Genomic DNA, 22,420 nt, shown 5'->3' on the forward strand with positions numbered 1-22,420 from the left:
TACAAAAATCAGATTATCTCAAAGTAATCATTGCATTTAACTCAGAAACAAAACTGCCCCAACCAAATTTCCAGTACACAGTGTACTGTGCTGTATTTCTAAAATACAATAGATAATTGTAGTAGCAGGATATATTTATATATGATTCCAGCTGTGTACATGATATTTTGATGCCACAGCTTTGATGCAACCCTAGTAAAGGGTTGGTTTTTTTTTTTTTTTTTTTTTTTTTTTTTTTTTTTTATGTTGGAAATCCTTTGAAGTCATCTTTTTACTAGGAGCAATTTGATGTGGGAGCATTTTAATACAACTTAAAAAGCATTTTTTTCCACAGTTCATAACTAACTGATAAGCAAAATAGGCATTTTCTCTCCATCCCTGAGGCACACTCCACTCAATGCTCTCTATGTCTCCCAGTGGAAGGTGGGAATGAAGTGTTTTATGGGTGGAAGAAGAGCCCAGAGGGCAAAATTGCAGAACACAGAATATTATTCTCAGGCATTGAAACCTAATGGAGTTTGTCCAGTTGGAAGTGAAATTACTTAGAGCCAGGGATTCCTTTTTTCTTTCTATCTTCCTGCCTTTGGAATGAGAATGTCTATATCCATTATCTTATGCTGTTCCACCCCACCATTGTGCTTTGGGAACAGATAATTTATTTTCTAATTTCACGAGTTCATAAATGGAGGAGGAATTTTGCCCCTGGATGTCTTTTACCAAGAGTCTCACATGCACCTAATTTATATTATTTAGTTGACATTTGGGACTTTTGAGTTTATAATATTAGATGATTTTTATTTTAAATTGATGCTGTGATGGATTGAGACTTTAAGGGTAGATAATAAGATGGGTGAATGCATTTTGCACATGAGATGGACATGAATCTTTGGGGGCCAGTGGGTGGTTGAATAATGGCTCTTCAGACATGTTCATGTCCTAGATCCTGAAACCTGTGGTTACTTTATAAGGCTAAAAGAGCTTTCAAAAGTGATCAAGTTAAGGATCTTGAGATGGGGAGATTTCCCTGGATTGTCTGGGTGGGCCTGATGCAATCACAATGGCCCATACAAAGAGGCACAGGAAGAGTCAGAGTTAGAGTAGAAAGTGACATGATGATGGAGATTAGAATAATACGTTTAGAAGATGGAGAAAAGAGCCATAAGCCAAGGAATACAGTGGCTGCTAGTAGCTGGAAAAGGCAAGGAAACCAATCCCCTCCCCCAGAACCTCCAGAAAGAATGCAGCTCTGCTGACATCTCAGTTTCAGCCCAAGGAAACCGATTTCAGACATGTGACTTCCAGAATTCTAAGATAATAAATTTGTGTTTTTTAAGTCACTAAATGTGGTTAACATTTTAAGCCACTAAGTGTGGGTAACATTTTACAGCAGCAATGAGAAATTAGTACAAGGTGTCTACATGAAACTGCTTTATAATGATGAATTCTGGTAGAAAACAGATACTTCCTTGGATATTAATTCATACTTCTTGAAAAAAAATCAAACAAATACAAAAATAAAACTATTTGTAATGGGGATGGGAGTTAGAGATGAAGTAAAGGTGAGGAATGTTTATTACATATATTGCTGGTTAATAACAAAGAGGAATTTCACAGTTTTGACAAAGTTGTTTTGACTTTTATCCAAAAAACTATACCAATAACCATTTTCATCTTGGTTTTTCTGGATATTTTCTCACTGGTGCCCCTACCCTCACCCCTCCAGAGAATTTTAAAATAGACCTGCAGAGACTCTTCTGAAGGTTAAATGAAGTTCAAGGGCTTCAATTCTTAGTTTCCCTGCTGAGACAAAAGATACACTAATTAATGGCTTTTATGAAGACTTGGCTTTACTGGAAATACAACCAAATAATTCCTCTGAAGAGCTTATATCTAATTGCTATTTTGCATAATTTGATTTGAATTTCTCATGGGAAACGGTTGAATGGAAATAGAGTTGATTATGAATCCAAAAGTTTTTTCATCTTAAGTTTGTCATGCTCTTTAGGCAGTATGTCATTTATAAATTTTATTCGGCAACACATGTCCTGTTTTGCTGTCCTCTATATGTAGGAATGCTTAGTAAATAGAGTGAAGCTTTGGGGAATAAAGGGCTTATTTCATTAAGTAGAATAAAATCTTTACTATCCAGAACTCTCAGAAAAGTAGTTTGTTTAGATTGAAATATTTTCTGAATAGAATTGTTTTCTTTTAATCAAAAGTCCACAAATATAATATGTGTGTGTGTTTAATTTTAAACATTTGGATGGAAAGGTTTATAATATATAAATTATATTTATTTTTGAATTTGAAACAATATATAAAATAAAACTTAGCCTTTACCCAGTGAGACTGTATTAACATGAGACATCAACACAGAAGAGCCCAGTGCCTGCTGAGATGTGTAAGACCTAAGTGTACATGAAGTCGAGGACGTGACCAAGAAGAGCCACAGACATGGCTGTAATATTTCCAAAAACTAATGCAAAAGGTATAATACTATCCCTCACACAGTTTAGGGAAAGAAAAAACAACTTGTGTTATTACCAAGTGAAGAAATTCCTTCACAAGGTCCTCATAAAAATGGCATGCTCTAATGCAATGAACAAAGTTCTCAACAGCAGCCCTGTGGTATTACTACAATTATTTAAGATAAGTTTTTCAAATAAAGAGCCTTCAGACTGGCTAATGTAACAAAATTTGAATGAAAGAATCTCAAGCAGAATCTGCCAAGTCTTCAAATCCAACTTCTCCTAAAAGGTTGTAGAATTGTACCATTTGAAGGACCGTATGGCTTTTAGAGTAAGATTTATATTTCTTACATTCTTAGGTGAAATCTAATTTTTGTATCATTGATGATCTATTATTTTGATTGAAGTTCCTTCCTTCCTTCATTCATTCTTCCCTCTCTCTCCTTCCTGTCTTCCCTCCTTTCCATTGTCCTTCCTTTGCTTCCTTTTTTTTTCTTTCTTCCCTTCTATTCCTTTTTTTTCCACCTCCTCTTCCTTTTTAAAATTTCTTTTTAGATTCCTTTGAATCCAAAATGCTGAGCCCATTTTTCCTGAGGCAAATATGAGGAAAACTATTTTTAAATACTGCTCAAATCTTTGAAAAAGTGAAAGGAGAATCTTCTTCCTCTCAATTCGGAAGGCACCGTATAGAAAACCTCTTGACACATTCTATTCTCACTGGCCCTCTAATTGTACTAACCAACCCTGAATGTAAACAGACTCTTGAACACTAGGGGAATGGAAGAGAATTAAGGGAGAGTGATCATTTTCTACTCAAATGTTTCATATTGCATATGTAACAAACGAGTTATTAAGAAATGTATTGGTGTACTGTCTTGTCTTGACATTATAGAATAATCATCTAAAGAATGAAAAGCTTTTTCCCCTGTATACCTTTGTGTTCTCAGGTTCTGAATTTTCTTGTCCTGTGAGTAGATGGGGCTAACCCTTATTCCACCTAAGAATATCATCATCAATTAAAGACAACAGAACTATGAACAGAATTCTGTCTCCCCCATTCCCAGGCAGTGTAGTTCAAGCTGCTGCCAGAACCTAATAAAGAAGGCAAGAAGCGCCAAGATAGGACATTTTATTCAGCTAGGTGAATGACTCCAGCCAGCCCTGGATTTGACTTGATTGGTAGAAGAGCAAAATAATATGACATTGCTTGCACCTCAAGTGTTTTGGAGCAATTAATCTTTGTTACCGTACAAAATAATAGCATGAAACATTTTTATATGCCCCTGAATTTTAAATCCTATTCACTGGCCTGTATCTTATTATATCTAAATGCGTTGTTCTTTAATTTGAACAAAGTTTTTGTTTCAGTCTCTCAGGTTATAACCAAGGTTAGTTCATGCTAGTACTGGAGTTAGTGGTTATGCAATTAATTGGATCAGGATCCAAGGAAAGACCAAAAGGTTTTGTTTTTCACACTATCAGTCTAGGTCTAGTGATTACAAATTCCATTAGGTAATGAGAAACAGTATTTGATATTTTTTTTTTGCACCTTTTTAATCTTTTATCTCTCCTTTCCTCCTTCCCTTCATTGATAGTGCTATCCCTCTATCTCTACCATTTTCTTTATTTTTATCTCTATTGCTATCTCGCTAGTATTCTCCAACATTTTAAAAATGATAATAGCTAATAGGTCATCTTTATTGAGTGCTTAATGTGTGCCAGGTGTAAATCTTACATTCATGACTCTTATTTAGATTTGGAGGAGAGGTAAAATGAAGAACAAAGCCATTGTACATTAAAATATTATGAAAGACACATTTTGATATACATTTAAAAGTGTTAACAATTAATGAGAGGAATACCCACCAAGGATATTTATGAGAGAATCCACTGAGTTATAATAAGTCTGACTAGACTAACTGCTCAGAATATCATTCACTGAACCACTCATTTAATTTATCCCTCCCTGAAGCATGTCTTAGGTGCCCACTATATATCAGGAGTTGAACCAATAGTTGTAGCTACAAAGCAAGGGAAACTTAGTTCTCATCCACCACAACCTGCCAGTGTCCTGAAGCTCATGCATTTCCATGATGAAGCTTAGTCTTTAGGGATCTCTGTTCTGACGCCAATATATTTAATGCCAAGGTGACATCTGTCAGCACAGACTTCATACACCAAGACCTTACTGACTGCAAATAATCCACAGGGTTCACAGCAGTTTGAGCAGTTCTAGATATGGCAAACGGCCATGGCCATGTCTGTCTGTCAGAAACATTTTTACAGCCATTACAGGGCAGCTTCTCATTTAATTGAGATGCCTTGGATAGCAGTGGTGCAGGTGGCTTCATTAGGTGCATGATAGAATGCAGTTTGCCGCAGCATTCTGAAATCCTAGGAACATGTGAACCAACAGGAGCAGCACATACCAATAATTGAGTTAGAAGCACCTACCAGAAAACATCTTCAAAACGTCAAGTTTCCCTTATAATGCATGCACTGTGTTATGTTTCTTAGAGCTTAGAATAGTTGTTAATTTATAGCATGAATAGAAATGAATTGGATAAAACAAAATTTAAATTATTCTGTAAAATATAGTTGCAGCCAATGTAAGTGTAATGTAATAACACCTGTGCCACTAGAAAGTATATTTTTAGCATCAAGTCCAGAAGGCTTGCACTCATTCTTTCTTCATTCTTTTTTCTTTTACATCCAGTGCTTTAAAGTCATGACATGTTATAATTGTTTCATATGTTAGCATTTATTGTATTGCTTTCAATTTTTCCTAAGTTTTTGATTGCCTTTGTTTTTTCTGATTCTTAGAAGCAGCATATTCCTTTACCTGTTCTTCACATTTTTCATTTTTTCAGTTATATAACAAATTGCCTTTGCTCCCAGTGAGATCTCTCCTACACTCCTTTATCTCCTCCTTTAGTATGAATTGTTTGTTTTCTGGGCATGCTGTAAAGTTGCCATTATAAGACTTCTCTTAGCTTTACTTCTGTGTTAGAGACACTATTTTCTGGGATTTTATATTTTCTTCTGTCTTGTTTTTACCCGATTTTGCTAGGGTATATCCTTAAGTTGCTTTCTCAGAAGGAGGAATTAAAGACTAAAGAAGTAAGAGTCTGATAGTTGCATGCCAGAATGTGTCTTTATTGTGCTCTTATTGTTGCTTAATAACTTTATCAAACATAAAATTCTAAATCTAAATTATTATTCTTTAAAACTTGAACATATCGCTTCAGTATTATGTAGTATTTACTTTTGCTCATTAGAAGTCTGATTCCAGAGTGAAAGGTTCTGTTACAAATGATCTGATTTTTAGTCTCTGTAAGATGTTCTCTTTCCTCTTAGAGTTATGAAATTTTATATCTATGTCTCTCTCTGTGTGTGTGTGTGTGTGTGTGTGTGTCTGTGTGTGTATGTGTATGGGTGTTAGAACAGGCCTTTCCTCATTCATTCTGCTTGAAGCTAGGTGAGCCATTTCAATCTAAGGACTTATTTTCTTCAGTAATGTGCAATTTTTTGGTCACATCTTTGATAATTTCTTTCCCTTTTATTTCCTCTATCTTCCTTTTCCTAAAATCTTTTTAGTCAGATCTCAGATCTCCTGAATAAATTCTATTCATTTTTACATTTTGCTCATATTTTCCATCTTCTTTTATATTTTGATATAAATTATTCCATTATGTTTTATCCATCAGCACATCTCTGTCTATTTCCTATCTGCTTTGCCAGCTGAATTTCTGTTAGACTTTCTCAATAGGGAGTGCTATGGGTTCCTATACCATGCCTAGACCCTGAAGATACATTAACTTGCAGAAATTTGTTGCAGACTCATTCACTGAAGATATCCCTCTCAATTCTGTTTTATTCACTGTTGTAGATTAAACTTTTCCTTGTGCATCTTCACAGCCAATTCAGTGGGATTTGGAAAGGGCTGGAGGGAAAACCTGTGTGACAATTTGACCATCTTGAACTGAACAGGAGGCACATTTTTAATAGCTTAATTGGGTGAATAGCTTACTAGAAAATCTGGCTTTGTGTAGGAAATATATCCCAAAAGACTGGATTCAGAGACAGGAAACAGAAACTGCAACCTAAACTTCCCCAGACAAGAATTAAATAGGAAATTATTATACTCAGTCCAATAGCAGGAACTTCAAAAAGACAGCTTTGGCTGTCTATTTTTTAGTCCCCTTTTTCTCTGCGTAGATATGTAATCAGCTTAATTGAGTAGGCAGGTCTCATATGATATAGTTAGAAATCATCATTATTTTTATCTTCTACTTTCCCCATAATCTGCTTGGGTAGGGACTGTACATTCTTGCCTCTGGAAAAGCCTATGACAAACCAATAGTCACTTTAAATTACCAGAGAGTCACAGTTAAGTAATTAAAATAGTTTGGTCACAGATAGAATAAAAAATTCTGAATTTTATTTAAAATTAACCTTCCATCTTTCCTTATCTCTCTTCCTTCAGCAGGATAACCTAAATTTTCAGCTCAATTGGAGTTTGAAGAAAGTAAGAGAAAGATAGTCTTGCATTCTCTGAGTTTAGCAGATGTTTGAAACTGACTCTCTCAATGGAAACTTTTGTGAATTCTGTGAAGAGTCCCACATTGGGTCCTTCTGTCTTCAACTGCCTTGAGATAGGCAGTGTTTCTCCTTTGCCAAACTTCTTCTGAGCTCCCCACAGTGTAATACACAGGCTCTTACCCTTGGGGTCCTCTTTCCCTGGCAGGCTGCCTTCTTTAACAAGACCTTTTTCACAATGACCCTCACTAATCCACTGCATCCCCAACTATAGGAGATCCACATCAAGTTCTCTGAGTTACCCTGTAGAATTCTCTGTCACTTTTGTTTGGGATTAGAAGTCTCAGCTACATTCTCTTCAAAGAAATCCTCCTTTAAACTTTCAGCAGTCATGATGATCTCTCTCAGAATTCTCTTTGGCCAGCATCAGCTATGGCCTTCAAGCCTCAGCCAAAACCGCGAAGGGAAGAGTCACATTTTAACAGCCTGTTACGTACAGGCTAATACTTCTTAGGACACAGTATTGAGGACAAGTTTGAATTGCTTTTGGGAAATTCTGTGAACTAAGGAAGATTATTTAGGCTTGAATGCCGTAACTGGAGTAGAAGCTCATTAAAACAAGAAATTAAATGGAAATGAATGGGTTGTTGCCAATAAATGGTTTGAGACAGTCCCTAATTTGGAAATAAGGTTCTGAGTGAACACTAAGAATGGACTAGCTTTTAAGAAATTCAGATGGCATAAATTTGAGTAAGAATTGGTTGGGCCAAATTAAATAATAACAATATTACAGATAGGGGAGCTAAATGTTAAAATACCTACTAATGTTATAATATGATAAAATAATTTTAATTTCTAAAAGTTCATAAAGGACAATGTCTGATTTTGATCTTCATGAATAGTGGAAAGTCATCAACTTTAATAGTCATCAATTAAAAAATTTAGAGTAATAATATTTCTTAAAAAATTTTTTTAGTTTGTCTTATGTGGCAGAACACCAGATTTTTTTTAAGTCAAAATACCTATCAAATAAAGTGGAATCTGGAAACATGCATCTAGGCAAGATGATTTGTAAGCTTAGTAAATTCTGAAAAACTATTCTCTGATAGAATAGCTAAGTGAACCTCTATTCTGGTCTCAATTATGAGAAATTGATTGCAAGTTAATAGCTAAATATCTACTAAGGCTTGTTGTGTACTAGGAACTTTCTTAGTTATGAACATATTTTAATTAGTCTTCACAAAATACCTAGGAGGTAGATATTATTATTTTCATTGTATATGTAAATAAATAAGGCATGGGAGTTAAATAACTCTATGATCATACAACCAGTAAGCAGCAAACTTAAATCTCAAGTCATCTGGCATCAGAGCTGTGCTTTTAATAATTGGGCTGCTGGAAGTGACCAGACTTTTGTGAAAAAAATGGAAATTATCTTGGTGTCAGATTTCTGAAGTTCCTGAGTTAGTCATGTTTCCATGGCATTACATTTTGAAAGATGATTTGAAGAGAATAGGAATTTTTCAATAATGCAATCCTGATAGTTCAATTAAAATTCAAAAATTTTAAACAAGCATAATGCAGAATAATAAGAGCACGGTCCCACCCCCACTCCACCGCCCCCAACTGCATTCACCTCTAAGTAATGAACAAGATTTGGCTAAAGAGCACCATGTTTGTTTATTTATTTTTATTATACTTTAAGTTCTAGGTACATGTGCACAATGTGCAGGTTACATAAGTATACATGTGCCATGTTGGTTTGCTGCACCCATCAACTCATCATTTACATTAGGTATTTCTCCTAATGCTATCCCTCCCCCAGCCCCCCACCCCCCAACCGGCCCTGGTGTGGGATGTTCCCTGCCCTGCATCCATGTGTTCTCATTGTTCAACTACCACTTACAAGTGAGAACATGCAGTGTTTGGTTTTCTGTCCTTGTGATAGTTTGCTGAGAATGATGGTTTCCAGCTTCATCCATGTCCCTGCAAAGGACATAAACCCATCCTTTTTATGGCTGCATAGTATTCCATGGTGTATATGTGCCACATTTTCTTAATCCAGTCTATCATTGATGGGCATTTGGGTTGGTTCCAAGTCTTTGCTATTGTAAATAGTGCCACAATAAACATACGTGCAGAGCACCATGTTTAAAAAAAAAAAAAAAAAGACTCAGAGTTTTGGTTTGTACAAGTATGGTTTTGGTTGACTTAGTGTGAGGCCAGAGAGTTACATGGTCAATATTATGATTTGCATAATCTGATGATGGCATGAGTAGTGGTGGCAAAACACAAGGGAAGGGAAGCCCTGCTCTCATCTGCACTGATATGGCTAGACTGGAGTACTGCATACAATTACTGACAAACTGGGATATTCATAAAGGAGACAACTCTATACATCTCTATAGGGAAAGAACCTGAAATACAGTAAGTTGGTGAGGAATAGTCAACTATTACCATGGGAAGGGAAGAGAAGTAAAAGGGAGGACATGATCTTTAAAAATATGTAAATGTTAAGGTCTGATCATGAAAAGGGACTAGGGTTAGGTTTTGTTTGTTTGGGTCCCAAGAAGCAAGGACAGATGCGTATGAATAAAAGGTTTCAGATCAATATAAGAAAGCTGCGGCCAGGCACGGTGGCTCACGCCTGTAATCCAAGCACTTTGAGAGACCAAGGCAGGAGGATCACAAGGCCAGGAGATTGAGACTATCCTGGCTAACACAGAGAAACCCCGTCTCTACTAAAAATACAAAAAATTAGCTGGGTATGGTGGCGGGCACCTGTAGTCCCAGCTACTGGGGAGGCTGAGGCAGGAGAATGTCATGAACCCAGAAGGCGGAGCTTGCAGTGAGCTGAGATCCTGCCACTGCAGTCCAACCTGGGCAACAGAGCGAGATTCCATCTGAAAAAAAAAAAAAGAAAGAAAGAAAGAAAGAAAGTTGCATTAGTATGTTTGTGTTGCTGTAAAGGAATACCCAGGACTGAGTAATTTATGAAGAAGAGAGGTTTATTTCGCTCACAGTTCCTCAGCCTATAGAAGCAGCATGGCACCAGCATCTGCTTGGGTTTTGTTGAGGGCTTCAAGCTGCTTCCACTCATGGTGGAAGGTGAAGGGGAGCCAGTGTTTGAGAGATCACATGGCAAGAAAGGAGGCAAGGGAAAGGGGAGGCAGGTGCCAGGCTTTCAGCAGGTTCCATGGGAACAAATACAGCAAGGACTGACTTATTACTGCAAGGATGACACCAAGTCATTCATGAAGGATCTGCCTCCATGACCCAAACACTAACCCCCCATTAGGCCCCATTCTTACACTGGGGATCAAATTTCAACATGAAGTTTGGAGGTGGTCAAACAAACCAAATGATAACAGAAATACTCTGTCAAAGTCAGAGTTGACAAAAATAAAATGGACTATATTGTGATTAGTTGTTGTTTGGGTACTAAGCTGGAGAAAATTTCAGTTAATTAACAGGTTGTAGTGTTTTGTGGCTTTGTTTCTTTTCTATTCATTACAACTCGTTTACCTGGTAGTTTTTGACTGATATGCTCAACTTGACTAATTATTTTTGAAACTGTGAAGATGCATCACAGTCAATATAAATATGTTCACTATAATGTAAGTCCTCTTTTCATAGTAAAATTGATGTAAGATGGCATAGTCATTCTTCATTCAGTACAGTTTGCTTGAAGATATCTCTATTAACAAGAGCATTATACCTTCGCCTAGATTTCAGACGCTTTGGTAATTTGTACTGTGCTTAAATAAAGCACATCCTGGCATGAAAATGAATGAGTGCCTCCTGGCACTCAGTGCGTGTATTCCTCAGAGTTTATGATAATTAGGATGGTTGTTTAATTGCTGTCCCTTTATTTCCACTGGGTGGTGGCAGCTAAAGAGCAGCTTTCAAACCATGTGTGTTACATACATAGGTAATTTATAAACTCATTTTGCTGTTGTGAGCACAGGAAAAAAAATCCTGAATGTCAATAAGCCAATGTTGTAATTATTTTATCCCCACCATGACTGCTGATGGTACCTTTGTTTTCGCTTCTTGGACAGGAAGGATGGGCCTTTGAGTTACTACCCGTAAGGATTGAGTCATTTGAGCCATGGTGAGTAAACATCATATTGCTACAATAGTTTTTATATAGTAAGAATTCTTGAGATTTCTAATAGGTATAGCCAGTTTATAGATGCTGTTATTTAAGTATCTATAAGTATAAAGTCACTGTCAATCACATCAGGAGCAAATATTTAATTCTATGTCAGTATTAGTAATTACTATCATTTAAAAGGACTGTGTTTTAATAATACTTTTAATAATCCTAAGTGTGTCCAATTTATTAAATTAAGAACATTTAAAGGATATTGAATTTCTGAGTGTTGTTAATATTAACTATAACATTTCAATAATTATTTTCCAAATGCTATTCTTCTTATAGAAATCTTTCCTCACTATAATGAACTCAGTTTCCTGGAGTGTTATTAGGTCAGAATAGCTCAGAAATTGAGGCGATATTATTTCTTATAAGGATATCATTTGCAAGTTTATGTTAAAGAAAGGAAGAGATCAAGATAAAGAATATCTCATTGTCTTTGTTACATGTTCAGACAAAGGATTTTCTTTGTGTGTATATATGTTTGAAGCTATAGAATGAATTACTCATTAAATTCCTTATGCCTTCCCTTTTCATGTGAAATGTAAAATTTTAAATATAGTACATGGTTTTATTTAATCTCATTTATCTTAAAACTTATTTTGCTTTTGGCTGTGATTTAAATTGAATTTCCCCGTAGAGAATCATGAAATAAACAAATCCAACTATTATCCAGAGAAGCTCAAAAAAGTCATAGAGAATTATATACTCTAAGGACTCAAATAGAGTTATATTCAACAAATACTGTCAAATAAATGAAGTATGTAAACATGATGGATGGGTAAATAGAAGAAAATAAAAGACTGGAAAGAAATGTTAAAAAATAAAGCAGCTGTTGTGTAAGGATAGATGGTATGGGGGAAGTGTTTTTTTTTTTTAAGTTTTAACATAATTGAAATATTTTAAAGTAATCATTTAAAATGGGCACCCAGTGCAACTTACTTGGTAAGTTGAAAAAACAAGTGTTTTGACCCTGCTTTATACCATATCCAAAAAGCAATTCCATAGAGATTTTAGAAATAAATGTGAAGGGCAAACAATAAAGCTTTTAAAAAGAAATTATAGGGGAAACTTTTCTTGACATGGGGTTAGCAGACATTTCTTAATCAGAATATAAAAAGCACTAGACTTCTGGATCCAAAATGGCAGTGCAGAAGCAAGCTGCATTCACCCCCCACCATAGAAATCCAGAAACAAATATAGAGCACCAAGATTTTTCACCAGCAACAACCCAGAACTCAAATATGGGATGAAACAATTCCTGGAGCCACAGAAAAGTAGAGAAACTCCAAGCAGATTGTAAAAGAATCCAGACTCCCACATCCACAATGCCCCTCCCCCAAATTCTTCCCAGGACCAAGCACACAGGAAATCTCCCCTCAACTCACAGTTTACATGCTTGAAAAAGTGAGATTGAGATGGTCAACCAGCTTCTTGGGTTCCCTGCAGGAGACTTGTCCTTGCTTTAACCCACAGGAATCACCACGACTGAGTGAAGGAAGAAATATCCCTGCGACAGCAGAGACAAAGGAGGGGGCAGGACTGACATTCCCAGCCATGGAAATTCTGTGACTTGGCCAAAGGAGACACCAAATCAGACTCAGCAACACCATGCTGTTGGATGGTACATTCCACAGATCCCCTGGGGATGAACACCAACTCAGCCTTCCCATCCTGCTGGGATAATCCCGTTGAGACCTCCCCATTCAGGACTGACAGCACTTCAGTCATTTACTAGTGCTGAGATTAAACTGAGCTTATAGTGCCAACCAGAGCTGAAAAGGAAAACATGGGAGTTTAAACGACATACTCTATCTAATAGGCCAAACTGGCATTTATGGAACATTTCATCCCACTACCACAGAATACACATTGTTTTCATTAGCAAATGGAACATTCTTGAGAGTAGACCATATCTTAGACTACAGAACAAATCTGAATGAATTTTGAAAAATAGAAATCATATCAAGCATCTTTTCTGAACACAGTAGAACAAAACTAGAAATCAATAGCAAGAGAAACTCCCAGAAAATACACAAACACATGGAAATCAAATAACATACTCCTGAACAACCAATGGGTCAATGAAGAACTCAAGAAGGAAATTAAAAATTTATTGAAACAAATGAAAATGGAAATACAACATATTAAAATCTGTTGGATACGGCAAAGCAGCACTAAGAGGGAAGTTGATAGCAATAAATACCTATATCAAAAAAGTAAAATGACTTTAAATAAAGAACCTAAGAATGCATCTCAAGGAACTAGAAAAGCAAGAACAAACCCAGCCTATAATTAGTAGTAGGAAAGAAATAATAAAAATCAGAGCAGAAATAAGTGAAATTAATACAATATAGAATATCAACTAAAAAAGTTGGTTTATTGAAAAAGTTAAAAAAAAATCAACAAACCTTTAGCTATGCTAAGGACAAAAGAGAGAAGACCCAAACAAATAAAATAAAAAATGAAAAAGGAGACATAACAACTGAGACATGAGAAATACAAAGAATCATTAGACACTATTATGAACAATTATACTCCAACAAACTTGGAAACCTAGAAGTAATGCATATATTCCTGGACACACATCACCTACCAAGATTAAAACACAAAGAAACCTCAAAAAACTAATAACAAGTAACAAGATTTAAGCCATAATGTGAAGATTCCCATTGAAGAAAAGCCCAGGACCTGATTACTTCACTCCTGAATTCTACCAAACACTTAAAGAAAGACTAATGCCAATTCTACTCAAACTGTTCAAAAAAATTAAAGATGAGGGAATACTTTAAAACTCATTTTATGAGGCCAGCATTACCCTGATAACAAAAGCAGACACACACACACACACACATACACACACACACACACACACACACACAGAGAGAGAGAAAACTACAGGCCAGTATCACTGGTGAACATAGACACAAAATCTTCAACAAAATGCTAACAAACTAAACTCAACACATTAGAAAGATTATTCATCATAACCAAGGGGGATTCATCCCAGGGATGTAAGGATGATTCAAAATACACAAATCAATAAATGCAGTATATCACATTAACAGAATCAGAAAGAAAAACCTTATGATTATTTGAACAGATGCTGAAAAAGCATTTGATAAAATTCAACATCCCTTATTACAAAAACCCTCATCAAAGTGGGTATTGAAGGAACATACCTCAAAATAATAAGGGCCATATGTGACAAACCCACAGCTAACATCATACTGAACAGGAAAGTATTGAAGACCTCTCCTCAAAGGAGATGAACAAGACAAGGATGCCCACTTTCACTGTTTTCGTTGAACATACTACTGGAAGTCCTGGCCAGAGCAGTTAGTCAAGATAAAGAAATGAAGGATATCCAAGTTGGAAAGGAAGTTAAACCTAGAAAAACCTAAAGACTGCAACATAAAAAACTGTTAGAACTGATAAATGGATTTAGTAAAGATACAGGATACAAAATTAACATGCAAAAATCAGTAACATTTATATATGCCAACAGCAAACAATCAGAAAAAAATCAAGAAAGCAAGCCCATTTCCAATAGCTACAAAAATATGAAATACCTAGGAATCAAGCTAACCAAAGAAGTGAAGTGAGGTATTCCAAAAAAAAAAAAAAAAAAAAAAAAAAAACTATGCAATTCTGTTTAAAGAAATTGAAGAACACACACACACAAAATGGAAAGCTATTGCATGTTCATGGTTTGGAAGAATTAATATTGTGAAAATGGGCAATACCAGCCAAAGCAATTTACAGATTCAGTGCATTCTCTATCCAAATACCAATGGCATTGTTTACAGAAATAGAAAAAGAAACTCCTAAAATTTATCTGGAAGCACAAAGAGCCAAAAGAATCTTGAGCAAAAAGAATAAATCTAGAGACATCCCCATACTTCAGTTTGTTTTAGGTAAATGTAAAACTGCTCTTTGTAGGTAACCTGACCTTTCTCTCTGGCTGCTCTTAACATGTTTTCCTTCGTTTCAACCTTGGAGAATCTGACGATTATGTGTCTTGGGGTTGCTCTTCTCAAGTACTATCTTACTGGTGTTATCTATATTTCCTGAATTTGCCTGTCTTGCTTGATTGGGGAAGTTCTCCTGGATAATGTCTTAAAGTGTGTTTTCCAACTTGGTTCTATTCTCCCTGTCACTTTCAGATACACCAATTAATCATAGGTTTGGTCTTTTCCCATAGTCCCATATTTCTTGGAGGCTTTGTTCATTCATTCTCATTCTTGTTTCTCTAATCTTGTCTTCATGCCATATTTCAGTAAGTTGATTTTCAATCTCTGATATCCTTTCTTCTGCTCGATCAATTTGGCTATTGATACTTGTGTATGCTTCACTAATTTCTCGTGCTGTGTTTTTCAGCTCCGTCAGGTCAGTTGGGTTCTTCTCTAAGCTGGTTATTCTAGTTAGCAGTTAAACCACAAAAAGGTTTATCAAGGTTCTTAACTTCCTTGCATTGGGTTAGAACATGCCCCTTTAGCTCAGAGGAGTTTGTTGGGATACCATCTCTTGCTAGTTAGAATGGCGATCATTAAAAGTCAGGAAACAGCAAATGCTGGCAAGGGTGTGGAGAAATAGGAATGCTTTTACACTCCTGGTGGGAGTGTAAATTAGTTCAACCATTGTGGAAGATGGTGTGGCGATTCCTCAAGGATCTAGAACCAGAAATACCATTTGACCCAGCAATCCCATTACTGGGTATATACCCAAAGGATTATAAATCATTCTACCATGAAGACACATGCACATGTATATTTATTGCAGCACTATTTACAATAGCAAAGACTTGGAACCAACCCAAATGCCCATCAGTGATAGACTGGATAAAGAAAATGTGGTACATGTACACATGGAATACTATGAAGCCATAACAAAGAATGAGTTCATGTCCTTTGCAGGGACATGGATGAACCTGAAAACCATCATTCTCAGCAAAAACTAACACAGGAACCGAAAACCAAACACCTCATGTTCTCACTCATAAGTGGGAGTTGAACAGTGAGAACACATGGACACAGGGAGGGGAACATCACACACTGAGGCCTGTCAGGGGCTGGGGTGTGAGGGCAAGTGGAGGGACAGCATTAGGACAAATACCTAATGCATGCGGGCTTAAAACCTAGATGATGGGTTGATGGGTGCAGCAAACCACCATGGCACATACATACCTATGTAACAAACCTGCATATTCTGCACATGTATCCCAGAACTTAAAGTAAAAAAATAAAATAAAATAAGATAAAATAAATAGCTCCAAAAGCACAAAGCTATAAGGCTCTTTGGCAAAGGGGCATGCAAATTATACTCCCCCCAAAATGTCCTTGTGTAATTGAGGTTCTTATATAGGTCATTAAGATTGACCTTGTATAAGTGTCACTTATGACCTCTTAGGTCATAAAATGAGGTTTCTAATAGACCTAAGAAAAAATATTGAAGCTATACAAATGTATTTTACCTTAAGAAAAAGGAGCATATATCAAATAATTTTATAAAGATATGCATACAAAATAAAGTTTGAATCAAAAATATATGTAAACCTGCTCTAAAAATGTCTACACGACTATTACAAAAAAAAATTGATTGAGGAAACATTCCAGAACATTGGTCTAGACAAAGATTTTATGGAGAAGACCTCAAAAAAAATCACAGGCAACCAAAGCAAAAATAGACAAATGGGATTACATCAAGCTAAAAATCTTCTGCACAATAACAACAACAGCAAAACAATCAACAAAGTGAAAAGACCACTTACAGAATGGGAGAAAATATTTGTAAACTATCCATCTGAGAAGGGATTAATAACCAGAATATATAAGAAGCTCAAACAACTCAATAGCAAAAAAAAAAAAAAAAAAAAAAAAAAAAAAAAAAAAAAAAAAAAAAAAAAAACACACACACACACAAATAATTTGAGTTTAAAATTGGCAAAAGATCTGAACAGGCATTTCTCAAAATAAGATAAACAAGTGACCAATAGGTCTATGAAACAATGTGCAACATCATTAATCCTGAAATATCTCTTACCCCAGTTAAGACTGATTGTATCAAAAGATAGGCAATGACATCTGCTGGTGAGGATGTGAAAAAGGGGAACCCTCATACACTGTTGGCGGGAATGTAAATTAGTACAGCTACTATCAAGAGTATGGATGTTCCTCAAAAAGTTAAAAATAGAACTACCATATTATCCAGCAATCAAAGTACTAGGCATATATCTAAAAGAAAGGAAATTAGTATATCAAAGAAATATCTGCACTTCCATGTTTATTGTAGCACTATTCACTGAAATATGGAATCAACCTCAGTGCTCATCAATATTTGAATGGATAAAGAAAATGTAGTATATATACAGAGTGGAATGTTATGCAGCCATAAAAAGAATGAAATACTGTCATTTGCAGCAACATGGATGGAACTGGAGGCCGTTATATTAAGTGAAATAAGTTAGGCACAGAAAGACAAATATTGCATGTTCTTACTCATGTGTAGGAGCTAAATTGTGGCGCTCACGAAGACAAAGAGAGGAATGGCGGTTACCAGAGGTCAGGAACGGTAGGGTGTGGGGATGAAGGAGGAAAAAAGAATATAAATGTATTCATTACCACAAAAAGGTAATTAAATGGCACAGTAGAACAAATAAATAAGTAAAACATTAACCATAACTTCTTTTCTGGAAATACCTATATATTTTGAATAAAATTAATCATAATGTCTCTCTTCATCAAAAAGTCATTAAACATGAAGAAAATTAGTAAAGAAAGAAAGAAAGAAGTAAATCGAGTTATATCAATAACAAATTTCTATTCATCACATGACATCAAGTAGTGAAAAAGTCTAGCCAGAAAATGGAGAACATTGTGCAGAACCTTTATTGAGCAAAGGACCCTCATATCTAGATTACATGAAGAATGTTCACAAATTGATAATCAAATGCAGACAATCGAATAGAGAAATGAGCAAAAGTCTGGAACAAGCATTTTGCAAAAGAGAATATACAAATAGCAAATAAAAATATGAAAATGTGTTCAACTTCATTATAAAAAGAAGACTTGACTCTACAACATACCATACCAAATGACTAAGATGAAAAAGAAAGAATTTCTAAGTGTTGACAAGGATTTGAAGCCACTGAAACTTTCATTCATTGATAATGAGAGTATAAGTTGGTACAACCACTTTGGAAAACTGCTTAGAATTATTTACTAAAGTTGAACATATTGTATATATATTCCATATGACCCAGCAATTGCACACCTATTACAGAGACAAAATAAATGTGTACATCTCTTCATCAAATGGCATGTATAAGCATATTCATGGAATCACTAGAACTGGAAATAGCTATAAACAACTGAAATGTCTACAAATACATTGTGGTATATTCTCACATTTGAATACCTTACAAAAATGAAAAGAAATGGGAGATGAAATAAGGTACAAACTTAATGGATCTCACCAGCACAATGTTGAACAAAAGACGTACACAAGAATACATGTTGTAATTCCATCTATTGTGATAGAAATCAGAATATCTCTTGCTGAGTGATAATGTCTAGAAGAGTAGCAGAAAGGGGCTTCTGGGATTCTGATAATATTCTATGTCTTGTTTGGATGACTGGTTACAATAATTTATTCACTTTGTAAACATTCATTGGGTGTACAATGATTGTGTACTTGTATAGATTGTCCTGCAATAAAGCTGACAAGGAGAGAGATGGGGGGATAGAAAAAAATGGGGAACATAGGACATTATATTGATCCTTTGGATTGTACTGAGGCTATTTCATTGACCTAATATATTACCAATTTTGTAAATGTTTATGTGTACTTAAACAGATTGTGTATTCTGCTTTAAGAGACAAAATTTCGTTTATGTCTCATGGTTTAAACATAACAGTGGTTGTTAAGTTGTATTGTTGACATTTTCTTATATCACTGTATAATTTTTCTGCATGATCTATATTTTCAGAAGAGGGTATGATAAAATCCTCAATCCAATTTTTAAATTCATAAATTACTTCCTCCTGTTTTGTCAGTTAATCCTATATATTTTGAAGCTATATTGTCGAATGCATATGTATTTATAATGAATACATTCTGTTCATCTATTGTTCATTTTTAAAGTGTATAGCATTTTTATCTCCAATTCTTTGCTTTAAATTTTATGTTTTCAAGTGTCAATATTACTACAGATTTCTTCAGGTTTATATTCACCTGATACATTCTCTTTCATTCTATTAATATCATAGTTTCCATGTTTTTGGTTTATGTCATTTACATATATTGTAATTGCGGTTTTATTACGGTTTAACTTTGTCTTCTTGCCTATATTTTTAAGTTTCTGTACTATCATTTTGCCTCAGTGTGATTAATTTTTGCTTTCTTGGAATATTTAAAGTTTTTTTCTTCTTGGTCTAAAAGGAATACATTCTAATTTTGCATGTTATGGTAGTTACCATATACTAAAGAGCCATGTTCAGTTTATTTACCACAATTGATATATTTAGTATATCAGTATTGTAAAGGAATGCAAATATGTTTCCTTTCTATATTAGGTTCATGGCTAAGGCCCCAAAACAAAAGACAGATTAAAAAGACAAAAGTATACAAATTTATTTAATACAAGTTTTACATGACTTGGGGGGCCTTAATAAGGAAATGAAGACCCAGAGAAAGAGGTAAACCTGTGTATTTTTTATGCTTAGGTTTGATGAAGAGTAGACAGCTGTGCAGAAGTGTGAATGGAAAACTCTGAATACTGTTAGTGTCTTTACTTCCTAAGAGAATACAGCAAGTGGAATGAATATTAACTTTGAATCAGAAAAACTTGTGCTTTTATCTTGACTTGGCAATTGACTGACCATGTAATTCTGGCCAAGTGACTCTGAGATGTAAAAATTTCTTTTTTGCTAATTAGCTCTAATTTATAAGGTGCAAGAAACCAATTAGGTTATAATGTTCACTTTATGGAAGTCATTTTTGTTCACTATGTGTTATGTTACTGCTAAAGTACCACATAATTAACCATTTGTTCCCTTCTTGATTCAGTGCTTTTTATAAGATCCACAATAAATTAACAGTGCCGAATCCTGTATTTCAGTGCAAAAAAGTAAAGTGAACTTTCTCCAGAAAAGCCATTTATAGGAACTGTGGAATCTTAAAGAGTTGAGTTATATTAAAGACACATTACATTTGAAATGAATGCATATTCAATCTTACGAACCTAGGGTAATGCCCACTGTAGTAAACACTATTGGAAACCTTCAGTCAACAACTCTTTGATGCCACTAATAAACTGGCAGTAACATGGATTCATTCAAATTTGTTTCCATCTTTTATCAGTATTTCACAAATATTGTGAAATAATATTGTGAAATATTCACAAATATTGTGAAATAATATTGTGAAATATTCACAAATATTGTGAAATAAAACAATCTCTGTAGCCATAGGTGTGATGTTTATGAGCTGTATTCCCCTAACCCATGGCCCAAACTTCTACTTTAATTCTTTAACAGATATTTTTCAAACTTAATATACATTAATGCTTTTCAAGTGAGCAGGGAATTGACATTTACTGTTTATTAGATGTCTTACATGCATTATCTCATTTAATTTTGTAGCAACTCGATGAGATAGATATGTTATACCTCCTTTGCAAATAAGAAACTGCGTCTCAGAGTATGCTATAATTTGAATGTTTGTCCCCTCCAAAACTCATATTGAAACTTAATCCACATTGTGGCAGTACTGAGAAGTGGGGCCTTGAAGAAGTCATTGGGTCACGACAGTGCTGCCTTCATGAATGGATTCATCCATTTGTGGATTAATGGGTTACCATCAAAGTGGGACTGGTGGCTTTATAAGAAGAGGACGAGAGACCTGAGCTAGCCTACCCAGCTCCCTCATTATATGATGCCCTGAGCCATCTCAGGTCTCTGCAGGAAATCCCCACAAGTAAGAAGGCCCTCACCAGATGTGGCCCCTTGACCTTGTATTTCTTAGCTTCTATAACTGGGAGAAGTAAGTTTATTTGACTTATAAATTACCCAGTTTCAAATATTCTGTTATAAATGATGGAAAATGAGCCAAGATAATTGGTACTGAGAAGTGGTATGTTGCTGATAATAAATATGTAAAATGCAGAAGCAGCTTTGGAACTGGGTAATGGGCTGCAGCTACAAGAGTTTGAAGGAGCAGGCTAGAAAATGCTTATATTCAGGGCAGGGCTTAGAAGATAAGAATACTAGGAAATGTTTGTAACTCCTTAGAGATTGGTTAACTAGTTGTGACCAGAATACTGACAGAAATAGCGATAGCAAAGAACGTTCTGATGAGATTTCAGATGGAACTGAGGAACAAGGTATTGGAAACTGGAGAAAAGTCCATCCTTGTTGTAAACTGGCAAAGAACTTGGCTGCATTGTGTCTGTGCCTTAGGGCTTTATGGATTGTAGAATTTAAGAGCAATGAATTAGGATATCTGATGGAAGAAATACCTAAGCAGCAAACCATTCAGGCTGCTGCATGACTCTTTTAACCACTTACATTAAGCTGTGAGTTTAAAAAAAAAAAAAAAAAAAAAAAAAAAAAGACTTAAAGATGGAATTTATAATCAAAAGAGAAGCAAAAAAAAAAAAAAAAAAAGATTTGGAAAACTCTCAGCCTGGCCATGTAAGAAGTGAAAAAGGCTGTTCAATAGAAGAAACCAAGTAAGTGGCTGAGCAACTTTTGCTAAGAAGATTAGTAGAGAGAAGGAACCATCAAGGTGGTGGAAGAAGACCCTGAAAGCATTTCTGAGATCTTTGAGGCTATCTCTTCCATCACAGGCCCAGGGGCTTAGGAGGACAGAGTGGTTTTGGGGACAGACTTTGGCCTGCTGCCCAGGGTTCTCTCAGGTCTCTGCTCCCTTCATTCCAACATAGTGCTCCTCAGCCACCCCAGCTGTGGCTCAAGTGGCCTCAGGTGCTAAGCAGCTCACTGCTTAAGAAGATACAAGTTGTCAACCTTAGTGGCATCCATGTGGTGCAAATTCTGCAGGCTTGCAGAAAGAAAGAGTTGTGAAGGGTTGGCAACATTCACCCAAATGTCAAAGGATGCTGCAGAAAGCCTGGGGGCTCAGGCATAGACTTGTCACAGGGGCAGGGCCCCCAATAAAGAGCCCCAACTAGAGCAATGCTGAGTGGAAATGTGGGGTTGGAGTTGCCACAGAGAGTCTCCACTAGGGCATACTGAGT

General features: G+C 35.6%; 1 protein-coding gene across 4 annotated transcripts in view; it reads left to right on the forward strand.

The window, feature by feature from the left end:
• The window catches only part of LOC105483294 (beta-1,3-galactosyltransferase 1), a 562,258-nt gene that overhangs the window by 105,003 nt on the left and 434,835 nt on the right, over positions 1-22,420 (forward strand). For all 4 annotated transcript variants that reach the window (XM_071072891.1, XM_071072892.1, XM_011744082.3 and 1 more), the window contains exon 2: positions 11,069-11,121. The gene's annotated coding sequence lies outside the window, so the exon portion shown is untranslated. The remainder of the gene's footprint in view (positions 1-11,068; positions 11,122-22,420) is intronic.

The sequence above is a fragment of the Macaca nemestrina genome, chromosome 11 (genome assembly GCF_043159975.1).
Source record: "Macaca nemestrina isolate mMacNem1 chromosome 11, mMacNem.hap1, whole genome shotgun sequence".
Taxonomy (NCBI): domain Eukaryota; kingdom Metazoa; phylum Chordata; class Mammalia; order Primates; family Cercopithecidae; genus Macaca; species Macaca nemestrina.